The 20,820-nt window shown below is 36.7% G+C and overlaps 1 non-coding gene across 1 annotated transcript; it reads right to left on the bottom strand.

Moving 5' to 3' along the window:
* Positions 1-13,778: 13,778 nt before the first annotated feature.
* Positions 13,779-13,885, bottom strand: LOC141709715 (small nucleolar RNA R71). Its single transcript, XR_012570279.1, has one exon. It is a non-coding gene; the product is annotated as a small nucleolar RNA R71 (small nucleolar RNA).
* Between the last annotated feature and the right edge of the window lie 6,935 nt (positions 13,886-20,820).

Raw genomic sequence — 20,820 nt, 5'->3', positions numbered from 1 at the left:
ATTTTGTATTTTGCATTGTATTTTTTGAGTCTGTAAAAAGGTTAAAAGATTAGACTAATGGATTTTTCTGTGAACAGATTTAAGCTAAGGAATAAATTCTAGAAGAAGATCAAGCCATGATCATGCCTCAGAGAAAAGTATAGAAGCTTGGAATTGAATAAAACTGTTATGTTCTAGGAAAAATGTTCTAAATCAATAAATCTACAAGTCACGGATCAAGCAATATCGAAAAGTCATTCGAGAAGTCCAAAATGACTTGTCGAGAAGTCCAAAATGGCTTATACAAAGTCTCGGAGATACCGACATGTCAAATGAAGATGTGGAGAACTGGAGATATCGACAAGTCATTTCTGTATGTAGAGAACTCAGAGATATCGATAAGCCAAATGAAGATGTAGATAACTTGAGATATCGACAAATCAATTTATCGTATAGAGATCTCAGAGATATCGACAAGTCAAAATGTATATAGAGATCTCAGAGATATCGACAAGTCAATTCTACATGTAGAGATCTCAGACATATCGACAAGTCATTTCACATACAAAGATCAAGAGACCTCGACAAGTCAAATATAACTATAGAGAACTCTAATGACTTATCGAGATGTCACTTCTCTATAGAACAAACTGGAGATCTCGATATGCCTCTCAAATAGAGAATGCAGACATGTTCAAGATTCAAGATTATCAGTCAAAAAATGATCTATTCACTAGATTCAAAAGTCTACAAAGTAGCTAGAAGAATACAAGATTAAGGGTCAAAATTAACTGGACAAAGGATGGTCACAGACCTGCAAGATTCTGCACAGATTTGCTAAGCTAAAAATGGAAATAGATAAAGGTTTCTTTAGAAATTAGTTTAATACATTTTAATGCAAGTCTCGTAAACCTGTTGCTAGTGTATAAAGCATGCAGTAGTCCTTAGTTTTGGAAGTAAAGAAACATATCAAATTTTCTTGTATTCTCTCAAAAAAGAAGGTGAGTTCTTATATTGTTAAGAACACAGAATTTGTAGCAAGACAAATTTAATTCATACAAATTAAGTGAGTTTTAAAATACTATTTTTGTTGATTTATTTCTCTAACATAATATCTCTACAAATATTAAACTACTTTGTTCACACACAATATCCAAACAAGTTTAAAGAGGCTAAAAATCCAAGAAACACATTCACCCCCCTGTGTTGCATTCAATATCTAACAACTGGAGACTCAGCTCCGAGTTCTACATCCACATCCTTGCCAAATCATGTATGATTTTAATTTTTCTTCTCATCATTCTGATAATCTCCAATGGTTATATTAGTCATACTTTAATACTTCAAATATACACTTATCCTAACCTACACATTAGGGCTACATCTGGTAGTCCAATGATGAACTCTATATGAACTCTTACGCAATCTCGCATCTAGACAAAATCCTAACACTCTCATCTCTGAGTACTATAACTTATTGCTCTAATGCCATTTTTATGACTGTTGAGTGGCATTTATGACACTTTATAACGCTCCATTAAGCTTTGAATTGGTGTATTTATACTCAAGTTGTTGGTGTTTTAATGTGTTTTCTAGTGTTTTTGCATTTCAGGAATTGATTCGGGATTCAGGTGAATTAGCATTGATTTGATGCTAATATGGTGCTAGGATGGTGTTCAAGGAATAAAGCTCGGGAAACCAACTCATTGCAGCAAGAAAAGAAAGAAAGAAGAATTTTATCCAGGAGGCTAGTGTGCCCGCGTTGTCAAAGCACGTGGCCGCGCCCAAGGTTCAGAGACACAGCGCGCCCGCGTTGATCAAGCGCGCACTTGATCAACTTGATCAAGTGCGCGCCCGCGCCAGGTCGGGATGTTAAAATCCTGATTCTACTTGGCTTCTGATTGAAGGACTTCTACTTTGCATGGGTTGCTATATATACCTAAATAAAAGACATTTTTCACACAGAGAGGCGTGACGGAGCTTAAGGAGAAGACGACAAGAAGACATATAGAACAATTCAACGAAGGCGAAGAAGATCTACTTTATTCTTGTGAATCTTTGAGCTTGCAATGATCTTAACTCACTTTAATCGTAATCTCTGATATGTTCTCAGGTCGGATCTTAAGTTAATCCCCGAGATATAATATACTTCTTGAATTAGGTCTCGTAAATAATCAATTCTTTATAGGGTCTCACTTCTTCTTATTCGTTGTTTTGTTAAACTCCTGATAATCAGTACATACTCTTATACTTTCAGTCCTTTTTCTCCATTAACATCACTGGTACACTTCACGATTCGCTTCTTGTAAAACCACTTCATGGGTCTGCCTTATCTACCAGGCCTCCAATATTTCACCTTAATCCTTTGACATGTCCACACTTCCTAATTCATCTTGAAATTTCTTTCTTATACCTGGTTATCACTATTTTTCTTTAAATTTCCGTATATCTTGGCATTTCTTCAGTAAATTAAATACTTTATATTGTGAATTCCTTGTGGGATCTAATTTCTTAATCCTTCTACTTATAGCATCCAAGTGCTGGAAGAAAACCTGGGGATATCGTGATCGTTCTCCTGGGCGCATAAATTTCCTCTTACTAACTGCTAACATCGTGATCCATTATCTTCTCTTGAGATCTCCTTATCCTTCCCTTAATAACTTCGACTGACAAGTCATACTATCCATCCTTTCTCCTTTTGGATTATGAACTCTGACTTCTAATTCCAATTTCTAAAATTCCATAGATAATTCTTCTGGTGCAGTTTTTATTTTCGTTCTCTCTTCTTTTTTCTTATCGCTTGCCACTACATTTGCTTTTCCTCGTGAATACATACTTCAAACTCTTATGGTCCATATAGATCTTACACCTTTCTCCATACATATCATGTTTCCCAATCTTTCAAAGCGAATATTTTTATTGCTAGTCCTAAATTATGAGTAGGATACTTCTGCTCGTAAGGTTTTGGTTGTCTAGATGCATATACAATAACTTTATTATGTGGCATCAACACACATCCTATTTCCTTATGAGAAGTATCACTATAAACTACCAAATCTCCTTGATATCTTCGAAGTAATAAAGCAGGTGCTGTAACCATTCTTTACTTTAGCTCCGCAAAACTTTCTTTACCCTTCTCCATTTTATATAACTTCTTGCTTTTCCTGGTTAGCTTCGTCAAAGATATTGCGACTTTCAAGAAATCTTGCATAAATTTTCGATAATAACAAGCCCATGGTAACTCTTCTTACTTTTATTGGTGCCTTTGGCCTTCCTTTATTCATATTAACTTTAATTTCTACTAGATCTCCTTTGGTCTCCTTCTCACTAATTATTTATGCTTTCTCTCATCAAAACTTTCACCTTGTAAACTTTACATACAACTTCTTTCTTCTCCGACTCTCCAATTGTCATTAAATGCTTTGCATGGTCCTCCGTTGACTTTAAGTAACACGATTACAACTCATACAGATATTCCTTAAAGATTCTGTCCATCAAGTTTAAATATTATTGGTATATTGGTTAATTAAAATGACATCACTAGAACTTTATGGCAGCAGTACTTATTTCTGAAAATTATCCTTAATATGTCTATAAGTTCAATCTCTAATTGGTAACGCCCAAATCTTAAATCAATTTTAAGAAATACTTTGCTTCTTCTGTTTGATCAAACAAATCAGTAGTTCGAGGCAACAGATACTTACTTTTGATGGTAAACTTGTTGAGCTTTCTTTAGTCGACGCATAATCTCATACTTCCATTTTCTTATTAATAATTAGTATCGGTGCACCTCATGGGATACACCGGGTTTAATCACTTCTTCTTCTAGCATTTCTTGCATCTGCTTTGCTAACTTCCTCATTTTAACTGGTGCCATTTTGTGTAAGGCCTTGGTCACTGGCTTCGTCTCAGGTGTTAAGTCACTCGCGAGCTTCATTTCTCTATCTGGAGGAAATGTTAGTAACTCATCTGGAAACATATCTTGAAACTCCTTAATTGCTATAAAATCTTCAAATTTTGTTTGCTTCTGACTTTTATTTATCTCAGCTGCTCTCAATGTGGCTGCTGCTTCATTAATCAGATCAATGTTGTACATAGACCTTGTAGGCAGTTCTCTCCAATGAATATCCTAGAAAAATTACTTCAAAAACCTTTGAGTCAAATTTTCCCACATATTCAGAGTTGTCTTTTAAAATGTAACACTTGCTTCCAAACACATGAAGATTCTTTACGGTAGGCTTTCTCTTAGACATAATTGAGTAAGGTGATTTTCCATGAATCTTGTTAATGAGATATCTGTTTTGAGTGTAGCATGCAGTATTTACAGCTTCTTCCCAAAAACTAGTTGGCAGATTGGCATCTTGCAGCATTGTCCTTGCAGCTTCTACTAATGTTCTATTCTTTCTCTCAACTACCCCATTTTGTTGAGGTGTTCTATCAGCAGAGAATTCTTGAACAATGCCTTTGTTTTTGCAGAATTCACTCAATGTTGTATTTCTGAATTCTGTCCCATTATCACTTCTCAATCTCCTTACACAGTTTTGATTTTCAGCCTGTTTTTCTATCTTCTTTATGTGCTCAATTATGATGTGTGGAGTCTCATCTTTAGAATGTATAAATTATACCCATGTGTATCTTGAGTAGTCATCCACCATCACAAGTGCATATTTGTTTCTTGAAATTGATAAGACATTTACTGGCCCAAACAAGTCCATGTGAATAAGTTGCAATGGCGCACTTATGGAATTCACAGTTTTTGATTTGTGACTTAATCTTTTTATTTTTCCTTTTTGACAGGCTTCACAGACTTCAATTTGAGCAAACTTTAATTTTGGCATGTCTTTCACCAACTCTTTCTTGACCAGAGTGTTGATTGCCTTGTAGTTTAGATGTGAGAGTTTCTTATGCTATAACTTGCTTTGCTCTAGGGATGCCTTAGTGTAGAAGCAACAAATTTCATCCTCATTTGTTGAGTCCAAGTCTGCAATAAACAAGCTTCCTTTCCTTGCTCCTTTCAGAGCAACTTCATTGGTTTTCTTGCTGATGAAGATACATTCTTCTTTGTCAAATAAAACATTAAAACCTTTGTCTGCAAACTGGCTGACACTGAGAAGATTTACTTCAAGACCAGCTACTAATGCTACATCACCAATGACAACATTTCCAGAAATAATCTTGCCATATCCCATTGTGAATCCTTTTCTGTTGTCTCCAAATGTCACCAAAGGGCCAGCCTTCTCCTCAAATTGTGATAGCAGGGCCTTATCACATGTCATATGCCTGGTTCATCCACTGTCTATAATCCATATGACCTTCATTTTTTCCTGCACATAATAAATTTAAGTGTGTTTAACAACCCAAGCAGTGTTAGGTATTTTCTTCTTATTAACTAATTTAGCAGAAGTAGAGTTAGAAGTCTCAGAAAGAATAGCATTCATAGATGTTTGTGCATTTTCCCTTGTAGCTGTTGATCCAATATTGACATCTTTGAGATCTAATCTCAGCTTGTGACAGCTTTTCATTACTTTAAGTTCAGGGAATGTAGTCAAATTTATCACAAAATGAATATGGATCATTTGCCTTGGATTCATTATAATTGCAGGCTCCTTCAACTGGCTTACTAACAACCTTTTTACAAAGTTAAGTTAGGTGATTCACAGAGACACAGTTTTTACATTTCTTCCTTGGAGCATCTGCAACATGAGAAAAATTGTTGCTTTTGTTTATCCCAATTTTCCCATTTCTATTTTTCTTCTTCTTTCTTGCAACTACAGTTTTCACTTCCTTGACAGGTCTCTAGGAATCTTGGTTGACCATGGGCTTCTTTTCATCTTTGGAAGTTGGAGTTGTTTCTACATTCTTCTTCTCATTATCTTCATCATCAATTTCTTGCTTTCTGATCAACTCTTCTTCACTAAAATCCACTTCACATGCTTTGAACATAGGTGAAACAACCTTTTTAAGCATAACTGGAACATCTTCATTTTCATTTGTTTTTCCTTTTTCACCTACAACTTTATTCTTGTTGTTCAAAGCATCATAATCAAGACCAATAACAATATTTGCAAATGGCTTGTTCTTCTCATGGTATTGTCTAACCAACTCAGATACATTCCTAAAAAATTTCAATTTGACCTCATTCTTTTCTAGCTTCTTCCTTAACACAGCTTCAATCTCATTTGCACACTTGAACTTGTTCTTCAGGTATGCGTTTTCTTGTTTCACAGCTTCAAGCTCTACCAACAATAACTCAGTTTCTTGTTTCTCATTTTCAAGTTTCTCATTTGTCTTTGTCAGTCTGCTAACCTCTTCATTAGCAGTAACCATACTTGTATGAATGTGAAATATTTATGTGCTCATCTTTTCAACAGTTTGCTTATATTGACACACATTTATATCAATGGTGGTAAGAGTTGGTACCTGTGTTTTTGATGAGGATGACTCTCCTTGCTCCAAGGCCATAAGTATATAATTTCCAACTTCCTCATCTTTATCATTTTCAGAATCATCCCAACTCTTTCTCTCTGCAATATAGGCTTTGCTTTGCTGTTTCTTCAGAAGAGCTTCATACTTTGCTTCCAGTTCAAGATAAGCTTTGTCTTTCTTTGCTTTCTTGGGTTTCCTGTATTCTGTAGAAAAATGGCCTAGCTCATCACAGTTATAGCACCTTATCTTTGATCTGTCCACAGATCCAGTTTTGTAGCCATTTTTGCTATCAGTTATGTACTTCCCTTTTTCTTTCCAGCTGTTGTCTTTGTTGAATGATTGTCCTTTTCCCTTGAAGAATCTTGGCTTCTTTACTCTTATGTTAGAGAACTTTCTTACCAGATAGGCCATTGACTGATCTAGCTCATCAAGTTCATCCAGGGTGTAGAACTCATCTTCTTCCGATTCCAGTATGACTTATTCCTGTGAATCATTGTTTCTTTGCTCACTAGTTGAGACAACTTGAGTCTGAGATCTTGGCTCATCATTAAAAATATGGCTTTCATTGACAATTAGAGCACTTGAACCATCTACAACATTCCCTTGACCAGACCTTAATGACTTCCTTTGAATCTTTTCCAATTCATATGTTTTTAAGATTCCATATAAAACTTTCAGAGTTATTCTACTCAAGTCTCTCCCTTCTCTGATTCCTGAAATTTTCCGTTCCAAATGGTCAGGGAGTGTGAGCAAAAACTTCAAGTTCACTTCTTCATCTTCATAATATTTATCATGTAGCTACAAGTCATTAATTATCTTGTTAAACCTTTCAAACACATCAATAATACTTTCCTTTGGCTTAGCCATGAAACCCTCATACTATGAAATTAGTATCCTTCTTTGATTTGACCTAACTTCCTCTATTCCTGCACAAAGTATCTCTATCTTCTCCCATATCTGTTTAGCAGTGTCATAGTTGACAATGTTATTGTACATTACATTATCAAGTGACTCAATCAAGATTAACTGCAAGCCACTATCTAGAGAGACTTTTTCTTTCTCAGGCTTAGTGTATTCTGAAGGATCTTTAGGAGCATAATGAGCTGGAATGACCATATCTCCATCTGTAGATTCCTCAACTCTTACCATAGGAATGAAAGGCCCATTATTGAGAATCTGAGTGTATAATGGATTGGCCATCCTGATAAACAGCAATATTTTCTTCTTCTATAGAGTGTAGCTTTATCAAAAGTAGGGATTTTGATGCTAATGATTTTTTGTGTATTCATTCTTCCAAGATCTTGAATATGTTTACTTTCAGATTTTGCTGATACCACTTGTTAGATAATGAATCACACACAGGGGGGTGAATGTGTTTTTATATTTTTCTGCTTTTATTGAAGTGTTTATGGTGATGAATAAAGTAAACTAAAATCTTGTAGTTAAATGTGTTAGTACTGAATTTAGACAGATAAAATAGTGAACACAAATCTTTCAAAACTTACTTAATTTTATATTAAAATTAATAATGTTTTGTTACAAAATTTCTAGGCTCTTTGCTGATAAAGAGTTTAGCTTCTTCCTTGAGAGAATACAAGATTTTCTTATCTAAATGGTTACTACTAACAAAGCATCCGGTGTTTACTTTATAGAACAGTATACACTGATTATTACACAGTATGCATTAGCATGTACTAAACCTTATTTTTGGATAATCAAATCTTTCTATTTCGTCTTAGTGTATCTTTGCTAATCTTGCATGCCTGTGACTTTACTTTGCCAGTTAATCTTGGCCTTTGATCTTGTACTCTTCAAGCTACTTTTGTAGACTTGTCAATTCAACTGAGTAGATTATTTGTTGATTGATAATCTTGGATATTGAACTGGTCTACAGTTTGTACTTTGAGTTTTACCTCGAGATCTCCAGTTTGATTTATACAGAACTTGACATCTTGATAAGTATATTTGCTTATTGATATCTCTAATCACTATGTAGTTGTTTCGTCTTGTCGAGGTCTTTGAGTTTTTTACAAGAGAATTAAGCTTGTCGAGATCTTTTATCTTCATGTCTTCACTTTTCCTTATCGACAACTCTAAGTTCTCTAGTGATAAATTGACTTATCGATAACTCTGAGTTCTCTAATGTCAAATTAACTTATTAATATCTCAGAGTTCTCTAGTGATACTTTAACTTGTCGATATCTCAGAGTTCTCTAGTGAAGAAATGACTTGTCGATATCTCCAATCTTCATGTCTTCAATTTGGCTTGTCGATATCTCTGAGTTCTCTAGTAGCTTTCTTTACTTCTCGATAAGTCATTCTGGAGTTCTCGAATGACTTCTATATAACACTTAATCTGTGAATTGTAGAGATCTTGACTTAGAATATTTTTCCCAATACAGATTTATTCAACTCCAAGCTTCTTCATAACTCTTATGAGGCATGATCTTTTTGATCTTCTTTCAGATAGAATTCTTAGGCTTGATACTGTTTACAGAAAAGACTCCAGTCTGTTCTTGTACATTTTTACAGACTTAAATGTTACAATACAAAATGCAAAACATAGATTAAAATACAACTTACTTAGTGTTGTCAATTTGACTTAGTCTTGTTATTGTACAAGAATGTCTTGCACAACAATTTTATTTGACAAAGAACACTGCTCAATTATCAGCAGAAAGACTGGTGAAGTTGCTTTGAAAGGAGCAAGAAAAGGAAGCTTGTTTGTTATAGATTTATACTCAGTAAATAAGGATGGTTTATGTTGATTCTACACCAAGGCATCTATTGAGCAAAGCAAGCTATGGCACAAGAAACTCTCTCACCTGAACTACAAAGCAATTAATACCTTAGTGAAAAAGGAATTAGTGAGAGACGTGCCAAACTTGGAATTTGCTCAAGATAAAGTTTATGAGGCTTATCAAAAAGGAAAAATGAAAAGGTCTAGTCACAAAAGTAAAGCTGTGAATTCCATAAGTGCGCCTCTCCAACTTATTCACATGGACCTATTTCGACTAGTTAATGTCTTATCTATTTATAGAAAGAAATATGCACTTGTGATTGTGGATGACTAATAAAGATACACATGGGTAGAGTTTATGCATTAATAGAATGAAACTCCACACGTCATTATTGAACACATCAAGAAAATTGAGAAGCAGGTTGAAAATCAAAACTGTGTAAAGAGATTGAGGACTGACAATAGCACATAATTCAGAAATGCAACTTTAACTGAATTCTGCAAAGACAAGGGTATTGTTCAAGATTTTTTAGCTGCATGGACACCTCAGCAAAATGGGGTAGTTGAAAGGAAGAACATAATTTTAGTTAAGGTTGCTAAAACAATGCTGCAAGATGCCCATTTGCTAAAAAGTTTTTGGGAAGAAGCTGTCAATATTGCATGCTACACTCAAAATAGATATCTCATAAAAAAAATCTTGGCAAATTACCCTACTCAATTCTTTCAAAAAGGAAGCCTATTGTGAAGCATCTGCATGTGTTTGGAAGCAAGTGTTTTATTCTAAAAGACAACTCTGAATATGTGGGAAAATTTGACTCTAAAGTTTTTGAAGTAATTTTTCTAGAATATTCATTGGAAAGAACTGTCTACAGAATTTATAGGCTTGAACAAAAGAAAATTATGGAAAGCACAGATGTGACTTTTGATGATGACAAGTGTCCAGGATTGGAATGCCTTGATGAGAATGAAGCTGAAGCCCTTAAGTTTGAAATCTCAACATTGATAGTGATTCTGAAGATGAAGCTAATATCAACACATGCAACGGAATGAATGAAGAATCAACTGATAAAGTGAATCATGAGAAAAAAAACTCATCTCATACACCTAAATTTGATAGCATAAACTCAGGGGAAGAAATGGGAGAAAATTCTGCAAGTCATGCCAATGGTGAAGAAAATGCAGAAAATTTAAGTCAACAAATCACCCCAGGAAATAGGATAGGAGTCACACAAGAGATGCAATTATTGGTGATCCAAATGCTGGAGTGAGGACTAGAAGTGCAACTGTAAATGAATGTCTAAATGCATGCTTTCTATCACAAATTGAGCCCAAAAACTGAGGAAGCTCTGCTTGATCCTGACTGGATATCTGCTATGCAAGAAGAGCAAAAATATTTTGAAAGAAACAAATTTTGGAAGTTGGTTCCTGCACCAAAGAACAAAAGCATAATTGGAACAAAATGGGTGTATAGGAACAAAATGGATGGAAATGGAATTGTAACAAGGAACAAAGCAAGGTTGGTTGCAAAAGGCTACTCATAAAAGGAAGGAATTGATTATGATGAAACATTTATTCCAGTTGCAAGACTTGAAGCAATAAGGATCTTTCTTGCATTTGCTGCACACTTGAACTTTCAAGTGTATGAAATGGATGTAAAGAGTGCATTCCTTAATGGTGAGTTGGAAGAAGAAGTTTATGTGCAACAGCCACCTGGCCTTGAAGATCCGGAATTTCAAGATTTTGTTTATCAATTAATAAAGGCTCTATATGGACTAAAGCAAGCACCTAGAGTTTGGTATGACATATTGTCAGAATTTCTGCTAAAATATGAATTCACTAGAGGAACAATTGACAAGACTCTATTCTACAAGCAGCATGGTGGTGATATGATCCTAGTTCAAATCCATGTGGATGGTATCATTTTTGGTTCTACAAATGAAAAATTATGTCAAAGATTCTCAAGACTCATGCAAAGTGAATATGAGATGAGCATGATGGGAGAATTAAGTTACTTTCTTGGACTTCAAGTCAGTCAAAGAAGTGATGGAATATTCATCAGCTAAACCAAGTATGTTAAAGATTTATTGAAGAAGATTGGAATGGTTGATTGTTCACCTGCATCAACACTTGTGTCTACAGCTACAAAGTTGGATGAAGATAAGAAATGAAAAAGTGTAAACATTTCAGGTTATAGAGGAATGATTGGATCTTTGTCGTATTTGACTTCTAGTAGACTAGACATCATATTTGCAACATGTATGTGTGCAAGATTTCAAGCCAATCCAAAGGAATCACATTTGATGGCCGTGAAAAGAATTTTCAGATACTTAAAGGGAACACCAAACTTGGGATTTTGGTATCCTAAGGGAACTGGATTTGAAGTTGTTGGATACACAGATGGAGATTTTACTGGATGCATGGTTGACAGAAAGAGTACTAGTGGAAGCTGTCAATTTCTTGGACAAAGACTTGTGTCCTAGTACAGTAAGAAATAATAATCTGTGTCAACTTCCTGATAAGTGGCATTTTATACCACTTAGAACGTCTTAAAATGGCTTAAATTGGTGTCTTGAAATCAAGTATTTTGTGTATTTGATGCATTTTTCTAGTGTTTATGCATTTCAGGGTTTTAGTTGCATTTCGGGGGAGGAATCATCAAGAATAAGCCTTGGCATGTGTTCACCATTGCGAGAGGAAAGAAACGGGCAGATTACGGCGAAGAAATGGAGCGAAATCAGAATTTTTCCAGTAGAGGTCTGAGCGCCCGCTCAGCATTGCTGAGCGGCCGCGCAGCAAGCTGAGCGCCCGCTCAGCTATGCTGAGCGGCCGCGCAGGGTCGGGAAAAAAGATAAATTATTTTAGGACTTCTACTTCTGTTTGGTTTCCACTTCTATGTAATCTGAGTTTTATGGGACTATTATATAAGTAGATTTGAGACATTTTCACAAGTGTGGATTGAAGAAGATTGTGTTTTTACGCAAGGAGCGAAGGAGATAAGGAAGAAGACCGATTTAGCACACCGCAACGAAGAGGAAGCATATCTTCTTGTGATTCTTGTTTCGTTGTAATGTTGGATGCTAGTTTTCTTGCTTTGAACTTATTTACTCATGTGACGTACTCTGTTTTAATATAATAAGTTTAGTTATTATTTTCTTGTGTTTGTTTATCATGATTTCATATGAACCCATGATGACGATAAGTGCTATTATGGGCTAATCGTGATCATGGGGTTGCAACGGATTTATTATGCAATTCTTTAGTTAATTGTTTAATACTTTAGTGTGTGATGATTGCATGATATCTAGTATTAGTTATGCGTATTCGTCTTATGTGCGTCGCGAACATATAAGATAGGGTGTTAATCTCTTGTAAAGCGACGGTGGATCTTGAGATTTAGAACTTGCCATGCTAGCATAGGTTCATGTACGTTGTGCATGATTAGTGGGTAACTCTAACAGTTTTATTTGCCCTATGTAATCAAAAGGAATAACTTGTGCTTAAATCGTTGTGTTGTCAATTTCTGTAGACATATGGGAACTCAACATAATTGATGACTATTCAACTTCTATCTTAATTGTGGATGCTTGGTAGAATGGTATTAGTACAATGAAAGTTGGCTTTTATCAGTTTCGTGTTATTCGATTAATATCATCACTGTCACATGCTAAAGGTAATTACAATGGCTATAGAAGGAAGTAATAATGAAGTTGTGATCTCATGAGTGTTTTATTATTGATAAATTGAAGTGTTAGTTAAGTGATTAATTAAGTAGCTAATTATAGTTAATATTTAATCAACAATTTTAAGTGTTAGTATCTTAACATTGAGAAGTAATCATACATTGGTGATTGAGTTAATTAGACAATAATTTAGTCTGAGTCTTTGAGGGAACGAACTAGAAAGTATTCTATATTACTTGCGAACGCGTATACTTGCATGAATATTAGTGCGTGTTTTCGCCCTAACAAGTTTTTGGCGCCGCTGTCGGGGACTCGGCGTATTTGTTTAGTTTATGTACTTACCATCATTGGTCATTAGGACTCAGTGATTAGGACGTAGTAGTTACTTATTTTTTCCGGTTGTGTTTCAGGTACTTTAGCAAGCGTTTATGCAAACTCGTTCTCGTGCTCGCAAGAGGACTTTAGATACAGCTGAGGAGACAGACGAAGTTCTTGATATTCCGGAGAAGTTAGATTTTGAGGATTCGGATTCAAGAACTGAGCAGAAGGAACCAGTAAATATGGGAGATCGTATTGTTCAAGCTGATCCAGCTCTTATGGATTTTTCTCGGCCTAAAATTGATGATATTCAGTCAAGCATCCTTCATCCGGCTATTCAAGCTAACACCTTTGAAATCAAGCCGGGCACTATTCAGATGGTGCAAAATTCTGTTTCTTTTGGAGGAGCGGCAACTGAAGACCCCAACATGCACATAAGGAATTTTGTCGAGATCTGCAGCACTTTTAAGTATAATGGCGTGACTGATGAGGCTATCAAGTTGAGGCTTTTCCCATTCTCACTGAGGGACAAGGCTAAAGACTGGTTACATTCTGAACCAGCTGGGTCCATCACTACGTGGCAAGATCTTGCGCAAAAGTTTCTGGTGAAGTTTTATCCGATGGCAAAGACTGCTGCCATGAGGAGTGCTCTTACTCAGTTTGCGCAGCAACCTACAGAATCTATGTGCGAGGCTTGGGAACGCTACAAGGAAATGTTGAGAAAATGTCCACATCATGGAATGCCGGATTGGATGGTGATCACTGGTTTCTATAATGGTTTGGGGGCCCAATCTCGGCCCATGCTCGATGCAACAGCTGGAGGCGCCTTATGGGCTAAAAGCTATACTGAGGCGTATAATCTTATAGAGACGATGGCTGCAAATGAGCATCAAAACCCAACTCAGAGGATGACGTCAGGCAAGGTAGCAGGTATTCTGGAAGTTGATGCAGCCACCGCTATTGCAGCCCAGCTCCAAGCGCTATCAATGAAGGTTGATTCTCTGGCTACGTATGGAGTTAATCAAATAGCTATGGTTTGTGAGCTTTGTGCAGGTTCTCATGCTATGGATCGGTGTTCTCTTGTCAATGAATTTGTTCAGTATGTGAATAATTATCAGCGATAACAGCAGCCTGTGCCAGCGACCTATCATCCTAACAACAGAAATCATCCAAATTTCAGCTGGGGGAATAATCAGAATGCTATTCAGCCACCATATCAGCAAGGAGTGAGTAAACAGTTTAACCCACCTGGATTCCAGCAACCGCAACAGTATGCTACAAGGCAATCATATCCTCAATAGGGAAGTGCAGCTGCACCTACTAGTGCTGATTTTGAGGAACTTAAGCTGTTGTGCAAGAGTCAGGCGGTTTTTATCAAGACCTTGGAAAATCAAATCGGTCAATTAGCCAATGCAGTGCTCAATCGTTAACCTGGCACTCTTCCCAGTGACACGGAAGTACCAGGCAGGAAGGAAGCTAAAGAGCAAGTCAAGGCTATTACCTTAAGGTCTGGAAAAGTAGCTGATTCTGAAAAGGCAAAAGAAGTAGAAGCTGAAATTAGAGATGAAGAATCTAAGCAAAAGGAGAAAGCGGCGGAACCAAGGAAGACTATTGTTGAACACAGTCTGCCTGAGGCTAATACAGGGGAGAAACAGCTCTATCCTCCACCACCTTTTCCTAAGAGATTGCAGCAACAAAAGCTGGATAGACAGTTCGGGAAGTTTCTGGATGTGTTCAAGAAACTTCACATCAATATACCTTTCGCTGAGGCTCTTAAACAAATGCCTAGTTATGCGAAGTTTATGAAGACTATTCTTTCAAGGAAGGTGAAACTGGATGACCTTGAAACCGTTGCTCTCACGGAAGAATGCAGCGCTGTTCTGCAGCAAAAGTTACCACCAAAACTGAAAGATCCAGGAAGCTTCACCATTCCTTGCACCATTGGCAATCTGACTTTTGACAAGTGCCTTTGTGATTTGGGAGCAAGCATTAATCTGATGCCATTGTCGATCTTTAAAAAGCTGGATCTGCCTGATCCAAAACCCACATACATGTCGCTATAATTGGCTGACCGTTCCATTACTTACCCAAGGGGCATAGTTGAGGATGTGCTCGTCAAGATGGATAAGCTCTTCTTTCCTGCAGATTTTGTTATTCTGGATTTTGAGGAAGATAAGAAGATTCCCATAATCTTGGGAAGGCCTTTCTTGGCTACTGGCCGTACCTTGATAGATGTGCAAAAAGGTGAACTTACTATACGGGTCCAAGATCAGGATGTGACCTTCAACGTATTCAAGGCAATGAAATTCCCTACAGAAGATGAGGAGTGCTTAAAATTGGATGTGATTGATTCTGCGGTTACTTCGGAACTCGATCACATGCTAATGTCTGATGTATTGGAAAAGGCCTTAGTGGGGGATTTTGACAGCGATGATGAAGATAGCAACGAGCAATTACAATATCTGAACGCTTCTCCCTGGAAGCGAAAGCTGGACATACCATTTGAATCTCTTGGTACTTCTGACCTTAAGAACGCTGAAGGGAAGCTCAAACCATCAATAGAGGAAGCACCTACCTTGGAGCTCAAGCCATTACCTGAGCACTTGAGGTATGCTTTTTTAGGTGATTCATCTACGTTACCTGTTATTATTTCATCTGACCTTTCAGGTAGTGAGGAAGACAAGCTATTAAGGATTTTGAGAGAATTCAAATCGGCTATAGGATGGACCATAGCAGACATCAAGGGGATAAGTCCTTCATATTGCATGCATAAAATTCTGCTAGAGGAAGGTAGTAAGCCAACTGTGGAATAGCAGTGAAGACTGAATCCCATCATGAAGGAGATGGTGAAGAAAGAAATTCTAAAATGGCTAGATGCAGGCATCATTTATCCTATTTCTGACAGCTCGTGGGTGAGCCCCGTACAATGTGTACCTAAGAAGGGAGGTATCACTGTGGTCGCAAATGAAAAGAATGAGCTCATCCCTACTCGAACAGTTACAGGATGGAGAGTATGCATGGATTATAGAAAATTGAACAAAGCCACAAGGAAGGATCACTTCCTTCTTCCATTTATTGATCAGATGCTTGACAGATTGGCGGGTCATGAGTATTTTTGTCTTCTGGATGGTTATTCCGGGGATAATCAGATTTGTATTGCACCAGAGGATCAGGAGAAGACTACCTTCACTTGTCCATTTGGCACGTTTGCTTTTCGCAGAGTTTCGTTTGGGTTATGTGGCTCCCCGGCCACCTTTCAGAGATGTATGATGGCTATATTCTCTGACATGATTGGAAATAACGTCGAAGTGTTCATGGATGACTTCTCCGTCTTTGGACACTCATATGATGAATGTTTGAATAATCTGCGCGCCGTACTCAAAAGATGCGTGGAAACTAATTTGGTGCTCAATTGGGAGAAATGTCATTTTATGGTGCATGAAGGCATTATCCTTGGGCATAAGGTCTCTAGCAAGGGTCTGGAGGTGGACAAGGCCAAGGTGGGAGTCATTGAAAATCTTCCCCCACCTAATTCTGTGAAAGGAATCCGTAGTTTTCTTGGTCATGCGGGTTTTTATCGGCGATTCATCAAGGACTTTTCAAAGATATCTAAGCCGTTGTGCAATTTGCTTGAGAAAGATGTGCCTTTCAAATTTGATGATGAATGTTTGGCAGCATTCGAGACTCTCAAGAAGAGTTTGATCACTGCACCAGTTATTACAGCACCAGATTGGACAGAACCGTTTGAGATGATGTGTGATGCAAGTGATTATGCGGTAGGTGCAGTTCTGGGACAACGCAAGAAAAATCTCTTCCATGTGGTCTACTATGCGAGTAAGACTTTAAATGGTGCCCAATTGAACTACACCACTACTGAGAAGGAGCTTTTGGCTATAGTCTTTGGTTTTGAGAAATTTCGATCTTATCTGCTTGGTACGAAAGTAACAGTATTCACTGATCATTCAGCTATTCGCTATCTGGTTTCCAAGAAGGATTCGAAGCCGAGACTCATTCGTTTGGTGCTTTTACTTCAGGAATTTGAGTTAGAGATCAAAGATAGAAAAGGTACTGAGAATCAAGTAGCTGACCATCTCTCTAGGTTGGAGAATCCCGATTCTACTTCACAAGATAGGACGTTAATCAATGAATCTTTTCCGGATGAGCAGTTGTTTGCAATTCAGGAGGAAGAACCATGGTTTGCAGATATTGTAAACTATCTCGTCAGCAATATAATGCCTCCTAATTTGACATCCGCTCAAAAGAAGAAGTTTCTGCATGAGGTGAAGTGGTATATGTGGGATGAACCATATTTGTTTAGACAGGGAGCTGACCAGATCATCAGGAGATGTATCCCGTTCTGTGAGACGGAGGGGATATTACGAGACTGCCATTCCACGGTTTATGGTGGACACTATGGCGGTGAGAAGACGGCAGCTCGTATTCTGCAAGCATGCTTTTTATGGCCTACTTTGTTCAAGGATGCTCATCAGTTTGTTTTAAGGTGTGATCGTTGCCAAAGAGTGGGAAATTTGTCAAGGAAGGATGAGATGCCATTAAATGTGATGCTTGAAGTCGATGTAATAACCCCAAAATTTTCAACTTTTTGTAACCCTTGTGAATAGTGTTTTAGCTGAATGAGAAAACTTTTCACGCCACACTATGTAGGGGTTCTGTTATGGATATTCTGGGATATTATTAGTACTCTATGAAGTATATAAGTGTATGTAAAGATCGTCAGAATCCAATTCCGAACACTTTGGTTTTTCCCGGAAATCCACAAGATACGGAGAGAATTGAGTATAAGGTAACAGGATAAAAAGGATTTAAATTAAAGGATTATAATAGAGGATCATAAAAAGGAATATAATGTATTGAGAAAGGTTAAAGGAACCTAAGTAATAAGATCCCGGGTATGATCCTTCAAACGATAAACGAAAACGAAAGTTAAGCGAACCGTATAACAGATCAGCGGTCATTAGGCAAACGATTAGGAAGTTAATCAAAGGGATTAGTGGGAATGATGTCATCCAACCAATAGAAAGAGGACAAGGAAGGGAGGATGACATCATGAGGATAACTTAAGCATGACATGGGAAAGAAGGAGGTGTGGTGGCTTTGTAACCACACAAATTCAAGGGCAAGAAGGTAATTGACTAAATCAAACACAAAACTACAACCCACCAAGCCAAATAATTCATTCTTCATCAAAACAAAAAGAAACCAAGGCATTAGTTCTTCATTGCTCTCGGCTTTTTCACTTTTTAAAGGCAAGATTTTTCAAAATCCAAGATCCAAGCTTCCTAAATTGGTAAGATAATTCCCTAATCATCTTCATGCTTAGTTAGGACTATATCATGAGTTTAAGCCATTAATTCCTTCTCAATCTTCTTCATTTAATCAAAGAAGAAGACAATGAATAGTGTTTTCAAGTTTTTAACTTGAAATTTTTCTTGTTTTTCTTGAAGATCCAAGCATTCTTAAGACTTCTCAAAGCTTCTTAAGGCTTCCTAGCTCCTCCCACCACTTCAAGGAAGGTATACCATCTCCAAACCCTAGGTTCCTATATATTATAAGATGATGTTGATTAGTAGGATGATATTGTAGCTTGTTGTTGTGATTAGAGTTTGGGATTTGAAATGGTAGTGAAATGGAATGGTAAATGTTGTGGTTTTGATTTAAAAGAACTTAAGTATGATTAAAGTTAAGTTTAGGCATAAGAATGAATGATTAAATTGAATTGGTTGGGGTTGTTATGATGTGATAAGGATGGATGTTGGTTGTATGTTGGATTTGAGGTTGATTTGGAATGGTTTTGAATGGTTTAAAATATTGGGAATCGCGTAAACATAGCCGTCGTAACGTCCGATTTTCTTTGGACTGTTTTTGTGCATAGCATTAGGACCCGAGAACCCCCTGCTAGATTATGACCACTGCCATGTTTAGATAGCTCATGTTACGAGCTTCGTTTTGATATGTAGTTCGTTCGATTTCGATGCACGGTTTAGGAGAAACGACCGTTTCAAGTAACGGCGTTTCGCGAACGAAACTTTTTCCCTCGCCTTACTTTGAAACATAGGTTAAAGACCAAAAAGGGTTAATTAATGTATGAAACATTTATGGTAAGTGTGTTAGGCAGTTGGTAAGACACTCGCGAAGGAATCGCTTTAAAACTCGTAAAGGTTAAATTATTAAAAATGGTGGAGCCGAGGGTACCCGAGTGACTTAAGCAAATCAGTGAGCGCAAAACAAGCGTTAGAGTCTAAGTTAGTTAAAGTATAGATTTACAAGTGATTTTGGTTTAATTCCAACTTACTTGTTGTTTATAGGTTACCAGACTCGTCCCGAGCCTTTTATCATCCCAAGTCGCTCAGGCAAGTATTCTATCCGTTATACTGTTGTTGTGATGTATACATTTATATATGCATGATCTTGCGATAAATGCATATTGGTTATTTAGCAAATTCTTGCGATATATTGTAGCATGTGATATGGTATATATGCATGCCTGTTTCGTATTCTTTCCATATATATCTGTTGATTCAGTTGATAATACCTATGCTAGAGGATAGCGGTAACTTGCATATACCCTTAGTATAGGGACCCAAAGGTGAAAATATTTTCTAAAACCGGGAGTCGAGGATCCCGAGTAGATTTTGTATATATGGATATGGATATATATATATATATATATATTTATATATATATATGGTTATAGTTTTCTAAACTATTAATCGAATAAGGGTTATTCGATAACTTTATATTAATTACTGAATATTATTTCGAATATTATTCGAGGGCTTATGACTCCTTTATATTATTATTGAATATTACTTGGATATTCAATCGAGGATATATGACTCCTTTATTTTATGAATATTATTTATAATATTCATTCGAGGTATTATGACTCCGCTTATTACTAAAATATATTCTTTATTTTATTAAAGAATAAGGTGTCAATAATCAAACTTATTTTCGATTATTCAAATAAAGATAATACTTTCATATAAGTATATCTTTGGTTATTTAATACTCGTTTCAAGTATAAGTTTTAATACTTCTACTTCAATTATTTTTATAAAGATTATTCTTTATGGGAATATTATTTAAATAATAATATTCAGTCATTTTCTAAATATTCTGGGGACTGATTTACTTCATTAAATCAGCTTTACTCCAAACACTCTATAAAGTGTTTTCGAGTCTTCAAAATGATTTTTAAAGTCAGAGCGGATCCCAAAACTCATTTTTATATTTAAGATCTTCCTTTTTAAGGGGATTTAAATACTCGCTCAAAACCTGGGGAATCCGGCTCTGTGGTGTATTTTATATTCGCAACGAGGTTGCAGTTTTGGTAAATGAATTGATTACTTGCCCAATGTTCGGGAAGTAAGCCCATCTAATTGAGTCGGCATAAGCGACAGGCCGGGGTACGGTCTATGAAAGTGTAAGTGGCTGGGTGGCAGTCCATCAACGCGTAAGAGGCCGGGTGGCGGTCCAGCACAAGGTCCTTATGTGGCCAGGGTGATGACCGGTGGGGGATTCATCCATCTACTAGTAGAAAAGGTTACTTATTGGTATCTTTGCCTGATCAGCAAGATATCTGGTTTATGCCAAAAAAATTCTTTTCCTTTCCAAAATTTATTGGATGTTTCAAACTCTGTTCATACTTTACAT

The sequence above is a fragment of the Apium graveolens genome, chromosome 2 (assembly GCF_009905375.1).
Source record: "Apium graveolens cultivar Ventura chromosome 2, ASM990537v1, whole genome shotgun sequence".
Lineage (NCBI taxonomy): Eukaryota > Viridiplantae > Streptophyta > Magnoliopsida > Apiales > Apiaceae > Apium > Apium graveolens.
The sequence above is the reverse complement of the archived record's forward strand: the minus strand, read 5'-3'. Positions and strand labels throughout refer to the sequence as shown.